At 34.8% G+C, this 7,084-nt stretch overlaps 1 pseudogene; it reads right to left on the bottom strand.

The window, feature by feature from the left end:
• Window positions 1-6,278: 6,278 nt before the first annotated feature.
• On the bottom strand, window positions 6,279-6,612 carry LOC120234402 (annotated as a pseudogene).
• Window positions 6,613-7,084: the final 472 nt, after the last annotated feature.

Genomic DNA, 7,084 nt, shown 5'->3' with positions numbered 1-7,084 from the left:
GCTGAAGTACCCAGAGGTAGCAGAGCAGGAAGCTATTACCATCCAAAACCTGGGAATAAGGGAGTAAATAATGTTACTGGAGCCCAATGAGAGCTGAAGTCATAGAGGAGAAGTTGCCCAACAGAAGAAGCTACAGTCTTGAGTGCCCAAAGCCACTGGCAGGACCCTGAAGCAAAGCAGGGAAGAAATGGTAAAGAAATATTTATATCTTGTCTTCCTTTTTCAGTCCAATGCTCTGTTGATGGCTTTCACTGGCTAAATTGAACAAGTTTATATAGCTAACAAGGGGATCTGGGCAATGCTGGCCCTATGCCTCAGCCATGCAGGGCAACAAGTAGAGAACAGAAAGATAGGAACTGAGAGTGAAGGAAGCAAATGTAGAATAATGGGCATGCAGTGTACATCTATTGGTTGTTATCGTTCACAATACTCGTTACAAACTAATGAATAGATATTTTTGCTGAGTTATAGTAATTTTATTCTCATCTCCAATCTTTTGTGGCTAGAAGGTAACTCTTTCTCCACTGTTAGATTAATTTATTTCCATTTTTTTACTATTATAAAATTAATAATTACAATAAACATTCATTACTGAGAGGTAAGAGTTATATGAAAGATGTTTTTAAAATAAAATTTATTGAGATAAATATACTTACAATAAATATATCACATTTTAAGGGTACAGGCTGCTGACATTTGACAACTGTATATGACCTTGTAAACATCATACCAATCAAGATATAGAACATTTATTTCCCCCAGGGTGCCTGGGTGGCTCAGTCAGTTAAGCATCCAACTTGGCTCAGGTCATGATCTCATGGTTCCTGGGTTCGAGCCCCGCATTGGGCTCTGTGCTGACAGCTTGGAGCCTGGAGCCTGCTTCGGATTCTGTGTCTCCCTCACTCTCTGCCCCTCCTCTGCTCTCACACATACTCTCTCTCTCTTATAAATAAACATTAAAAAAAATTTTTTTAAAAAAAGAACATTTACTTCCCCCAAACAATGATCCCTCATATCCTTTTGCAGTCAATCTCTTCCAACTATTACTTACTCCTGAAAAGTGTTGATCTGATTTTTATCTAGACTTGCCTATTCTTTAAGTCCATAAAATGGTATATTTGCCATATGTCTGTGGAATGCAGTCTTGTTAGAATTCTGTTACATTATTTCTGAGTCCTTGTCAGAAATCAGTGTGTGCGTGTGTGTCTACTTTCGTACTCTCTATTCTGTTTCATTGACTTATATGCCTGTTCTAAGACACATAATTCTACACTCTGATAATCATAGCTTCATAGTATGTCTTAAAATAGTTAATATAATTCCTCCCACTTTCTTTTAAAATTACATTGGCTATTCTCAATCATTTGCATTTTTATGTAATTTTTAGAATTAACTTGTCAATTTATAAAACAAAACAAAATCCTGCTAAATTTTTGTTGACATTGCTTTGTATTTCCAGATAAACTTGGGAAGAATATATATCTTAACATAAATGATTCTTTCGATCCATGAATATAGTATATTTTCCCAATAATTTAGATAATCTTTCATTTCTTTTAGTAATGTTTTGTAGTTTTCAATGCACAGGGCCTTTACATAATTTGTTAAATTTATATCTAAGTATTTTATAATTATTTTTATATTATAATACATTTCAGTGTTTAAAATTTTTATTTTCCGTTTTTTGTTGCAAATATATAGAAATAGAATGGAAATGTTTTATATTGAAATTTCATATATTATATATTCTAAAATCCACTTATTATTATTGCAAATTCAATTGTACTAACAGTTATTTAGTTGCATCAGAATTTTCTATTTAGCCACTTATGCTGCCTATAAATAAACAGTTTTATTTCTTTGCTTCCAAGTTGTATGTCTTTATTTATCTTGCCTACTGCAGTGGCTAGAATAATCAGTAAAATATTGAATGAAAATAGTGAGAGAGGGCAAAGAGCCCATCCTCTCAATGTTTCTGATCTTAGGGAGAAAGAAATCAGAGCGTCACCATTAAGTATGAAGTTTTTTGCAGAATTTTCACAAATGCCTTTTGTCAACATGAAGCAGTTTTCTTCTATTCCTATTACTGAGAATTTTTACTATACATGGGTTTTTAATTTGTCAAATGCTTTTTTTATTTTTTTCAATGTTTATTTTTGAGAGAGAGAGACAGAGTGCAAGCAGGGGAGGGGCAGTGAGAGAGGGAGACAGAGTCTGAATCAGGCTCCAGGCTCTGAGCTGTCAGCATAGAGCCTGACGCAGAGCTTGAACTCATAACTGCGATTTCATGAACCCAGCCGAAGTCAACTGAACTTCTTAATCAACTGAACAACTTAACAACTGAACTTAATCAACTGAACCAGCGAGGCGCCCCTAAATGCTTTTTTGTGCAACTGCTAAGATCGTAACATGTTTCTCCCTTCTTTTCTTTCTTTTTTTTCTTTCCTTTTTTTTTTTTAAGTAGGCTCCATACCCAGCATGTAGTCCAATGCAGGGTTTGAACTTACAACCCTGAGATCAAGAGCTAAGCTGAGATCATGAGTGAGGCACTTAACCATTGAGCCACCCACTTGTCCCTCTTTATTTTCTTAATGTAGTGAGTTATACTAGTTTTGAACAATGAAGCAATCTTGATTATGTGGGATAAACCTGACTTGATCGCATGGTGTTATCCTCATTTATATATTGTTGGATTTTATTTACTAATATTGTTGAGGATTTGTTCTATGTTTATGAGAGTTATTAGTCTGTAACATCATTCTTTCTTGAATGTTTGTTAACATTATCAATAAAACCGAGAAGCTTGGAATTTTTTTGTGGGAAGTTTTAATTAAAATTTTAATTTCCTTAATGGATAAGAAGCTATTCATATTTTGTATTTCTTCTTGAGCTCATGTTGGTAAATTTTGTTTTAAGAAATTTATTTTATCAGAGTTGTCGTATTGTCAGATGTGGTTATAGTACTCCCTTATGATTCTTTTAAGATCTGTATGATCTGCAGTGATAACCCCTCTTACATTTTTTATTTTGGTAATTTGTATCCTCTTTATTATTGATTACTTTTGTTAGGGGGCTTACCCATTTCATTAATCTATTCAAGTAACTAGTGTTTGGATTTGCAAACTTTATTCATTGCCTGTTTTCTGTTTTAAAGATATCTGCCATCAATGAATTTTCTCAGTTTTCATTTGTCTGAAAATTTTCATTTTATCCTGGATTTTAAAGTATATTATTACTTAACATAGAATTCTAGGTAACTAATTTTTTTTCTTTCAACATTTTAAGGATGTTCTTCTTATCCTATTTTCCTTTAAATACTGTGTCTTTTTTGTATATGCTTTTATGATTTTCTCTTTACCAGTTTTAAGCAATTTGGCTATCACGTGCACAGGTATGGTTTTCTTTAAAATATAGTTATTTTATATATATGTATATATGTGTGTGTGTATACATATATATATATATATATATATAAGTATAATTGATATATTCTGTTTGGTATTTGGTGAGCTCCTTGAATCTATGTATCAGGGTTTTGAGGATTTTTGTTCATAAAATTTGCAAAGTTTTCAGGCATCATATTCTGAAGTTGTTTGGTTTTTTTCCTAGCTCAATCTTAATCTCTTCTGATTCTAAAATTCCAATTGCACATATGTTAGATAATTTGATATTGTTCTACAAATTTTTGAGTCCCTGTTTACTTTTTTCATTTTTAAATTATTGTTCCGTCTTTGGATTTGATAGTTCCTATTTATCTGGTAGGAAAAATGACATCTTTACTATTGAATATTTTTATTCAAAAACACCTTATCTCCCCTATTTGTTCATATATTTCTTATATCCTTATATATTGTTATGTTCTTTCTTTCTTGCAAAGACCTTGCTTCTTATTTGTGGCTATCTTCATTGATTCATAGTAACTACACATTTCTAAAACTTCACAGTATATTAATAATGCTTTTAATAATTATTATTTCTTAGATTGGTTACTCTGAACTATTTCTTGATAAGTGGACACTGATTATAATGGAAATTTTAGGGCAAACAGTTTTTTGGTGACAAAATCAAAATTCCAAAAGACAAATGACAAACTGAGAAAAATATTTGTAATGCCTATCACAGAATAAAACTGATATTCTCAAAAATAAAGAGTCCTTGGGGTGCCTGGGTGGCTTAGTCAGTTAAGTGTCCAACTTCGGCTCAGGTCATGATCTCAAGGTTCGTGGGTTCGAGCCCCACGTCAGGCTCTGTGCTGACAGCTAGCTCAGAGCCTGGAGCCTGTTTCAGATTCTGTATCTCCCTCTCTCTCTGCCTCTCTCTCTCTCTTTCAGAAATAAATAAAACATTTAAAAATTTGTTTTAAATAAAGAGCCCTTAAAAACAAACAAACAAAAAAAGACAAACAATAGAAATGAACAAAGACTGCACAAAAAAAGAGACAAATAGTTTTTAACCATATTTGGGTTAAATACCCCAAATAATCCATTTTGGTGAAGAAAATACCCAAATTTATTCATAATAAGAAAATCACAAATTAAAACTGCACTGTTATATCTTTTTATCACTTATCAGTTTGATAAAATTTCAAATTTGACGAATATTGTTGGTAGCAACATGGTGAAGGAAAGGTGCTCTTGAATTGCTGATTGGGGTTGTAAATGAATACAACTATTACAGAGTAGAATTTAACAACATGTAGCAAAATTACATGTGCATTTTCCTTCTTAGCAATATTAACTACTTCTATGAATCTGTCCTAAAGATGCATGACTAAAAAAGATGTATACAAAAAAACCCCAATAATACATAAGGCTATCTATTCTTTGAAATAGTGTTTATAACAAAATAAAACCAAAAACAACCCAAATATCAATCGAATGGAGCTGGCTAAATGAACATACATTGAGTACATGCATTGAGTAGAGTGCTATGGAGCTATAAAAGGAATAAAAAATATGTCCGTGCATGTCCTTGGAGTCATTTCCAGAAAGTATGGCTAAGTAAAAAAGCAAAGTGGGGAAAAATACATAGCAGTGTATTATACTACTGTTTATGAAAGAAAGAGAAGAACACATGCATTTGCTTTTATATACATTTTAAATTGAAAAGGTTAAAAAAAATAGTTCTAAGAAGAGGGACAAGGGGCACCTGGGTGGCTCAGTCGGTTAAGCGTCTGACTTCAGCTCAGGTCATGATCTCACAGTTTGTGAGTTCAAGCCCTGCATCACACTCTGTGCTGACAGCTCAGAGCCTGGAGCCTACTTCTGATTCTCTGTCTCCCTCTCTCTGCCCCTCCCCCACTTGCACTCTGTCTCTCTCTCTCTCTCAACAATAAATAAACATTAAGAAACATTTAAAAAGAAAAAAGAAGAGAGATGAAATATAGCAGAGAGGACAGAGTAGAAGCTACATTTCTCTAGGTGTCTGGCATTCTGCAGTATGTGTAGCTCCTTACTCCAACTAAGCATGGAATCACCCACCTAAGTAACCCTGGGTGTTATGAAACACTGGTTTATGAAAGAAGGATGTATTTGAGCCTCAATTCTTTTTTTTTTTTTTAACTCTTTCAAAGGTTTTATTTGCTACAGAATTGCTTGAGCCCACCAACAAGATAAACTCTGGATTTCTGTGTTTAAAAGGATTTTGCTCACAGATTTATTTTACAAGTGCTTCAGCAGTCACAAAGTAATTCTTTTTGCCAGCATTTGGCATGTATCTAGAAGACATTAGAAAAAGTATCTATAGAATTAGATGTCTAAAAATTTTTTAAATTTAAAAAAAACACAAATATTTTAAAATCCCTCGTTTGGACAGGTCCTGAGTTGAAATCACATTCATCTGCAAGGAACTGTTTTATGTCAGAAATGTTGTGTTTTATAACTCCAGATCCTGATCTTGGATTTGACCCGTGAGGTTTCCAGGCACCGCACGAATGACAGAAGAGACGTCACTCAGTTGGCCAATTTCAGCATGTGTCCTACCTGGCTTGTAAAGTTTTATAAATACCTCTTAAACCTGAACCTCCAGGTTCTCTAATGTCGGCTGTATTAATCTGATTCTCAATACTTTTTTTGAACAAATGAACAAAAATTTCCCCTGCAAGATCACATATTTAAGTATTTGTTGCTTGTGGATAGATACAAAGAAACCAAGCATGTATGTAAAGTAAACAATTCCACAATGGAGCTGTGGCTCTCTGGAAGGCTGTGTAAGCTCTAAGAGAAGTCACTCCCTGGCCCTACACTTGCTGTGCACCAGAGGCGGCCATCCGAGCAAGATCAACCTGAAGAAGGTGTGAACCCCGGCAGCTGGTCAATGGGTTTAACCCGCCACTGGTCTGCCTAAACAGCTTCTTCTACCAAAACAGCTACATTTTCCATCCGAGCAACTTGCTGATCGTCTTTCACCTATTTAAGCATAGATGCCACTTGACAACAGAAAACAGATTTGCAGGGGAATCTCTCAGAGTCCTCTTCTAACGTCTCTCCAGCTCTCTGCGTAGGTGAAAAGGGCTTTCCGTGGTGGGGCAAGGTCTAAGACACTGACACCAGATCCAGTGACAAAACTTCCACTGACCCCAGCAGCTGAGGGGGAGGATGAAGAGGCAGCCATTTTCTCTCTAGCAGAATTCTCACTTTCCTCTACAGCACCCAGGGCCAGCCAGGACCACAGGGACAGCATTTAAGGGGAGGACAGAGTCTCAAATCTTAAAGAAAGCACCATAGCATAAGGAGAAAGTTCATGCACTTTAGAGTCAGTGACATCACAGTTAGGATACTGACTTGTCTTTCACTAGCCAGTGGGACTTTGGGCAAGTCACTTAACTTCTCTGAGCTTCAGATTTCTCATGTATAAAATAGAGATAAAATTAATACCTACCACATGAGATGGTGCAAAGGATTAAATTAAACAAAGTGACTTCACAAAGCAAAACTTCCCAATGGGAATATTAGTGACCATAGTCATGATCAGTTTGGAGACGGGGCTAGAAATGGCTTAAACTATGAAAATATGTGAGTGATTTAATGAATAAACAGTTTTAAAGAATATTTAAGATTCTCTCTGGAAAGAATGTCACTATTAT

Source organism: Hyaena hyaena, unplaced genomic scaffold (genome assembly GCF_003009895.1).
Source record: "Hyaena hyaena isolate Hyena2069 unplaced genomic scaffold, ASM300989v1 scaffold_109, whole genome shotgun sequence".
NCBI lineage: Eukaryota > Metazoa > Chordata > Mammalia > Carnivora > Hyaenidae > Hyaena > Hyaena hyaena.
The sequence above is the reverse complement of the archived record's forward strand: the minus strand, read 5'-3'. Positions and strand labels throughout refer to the sequence as shown.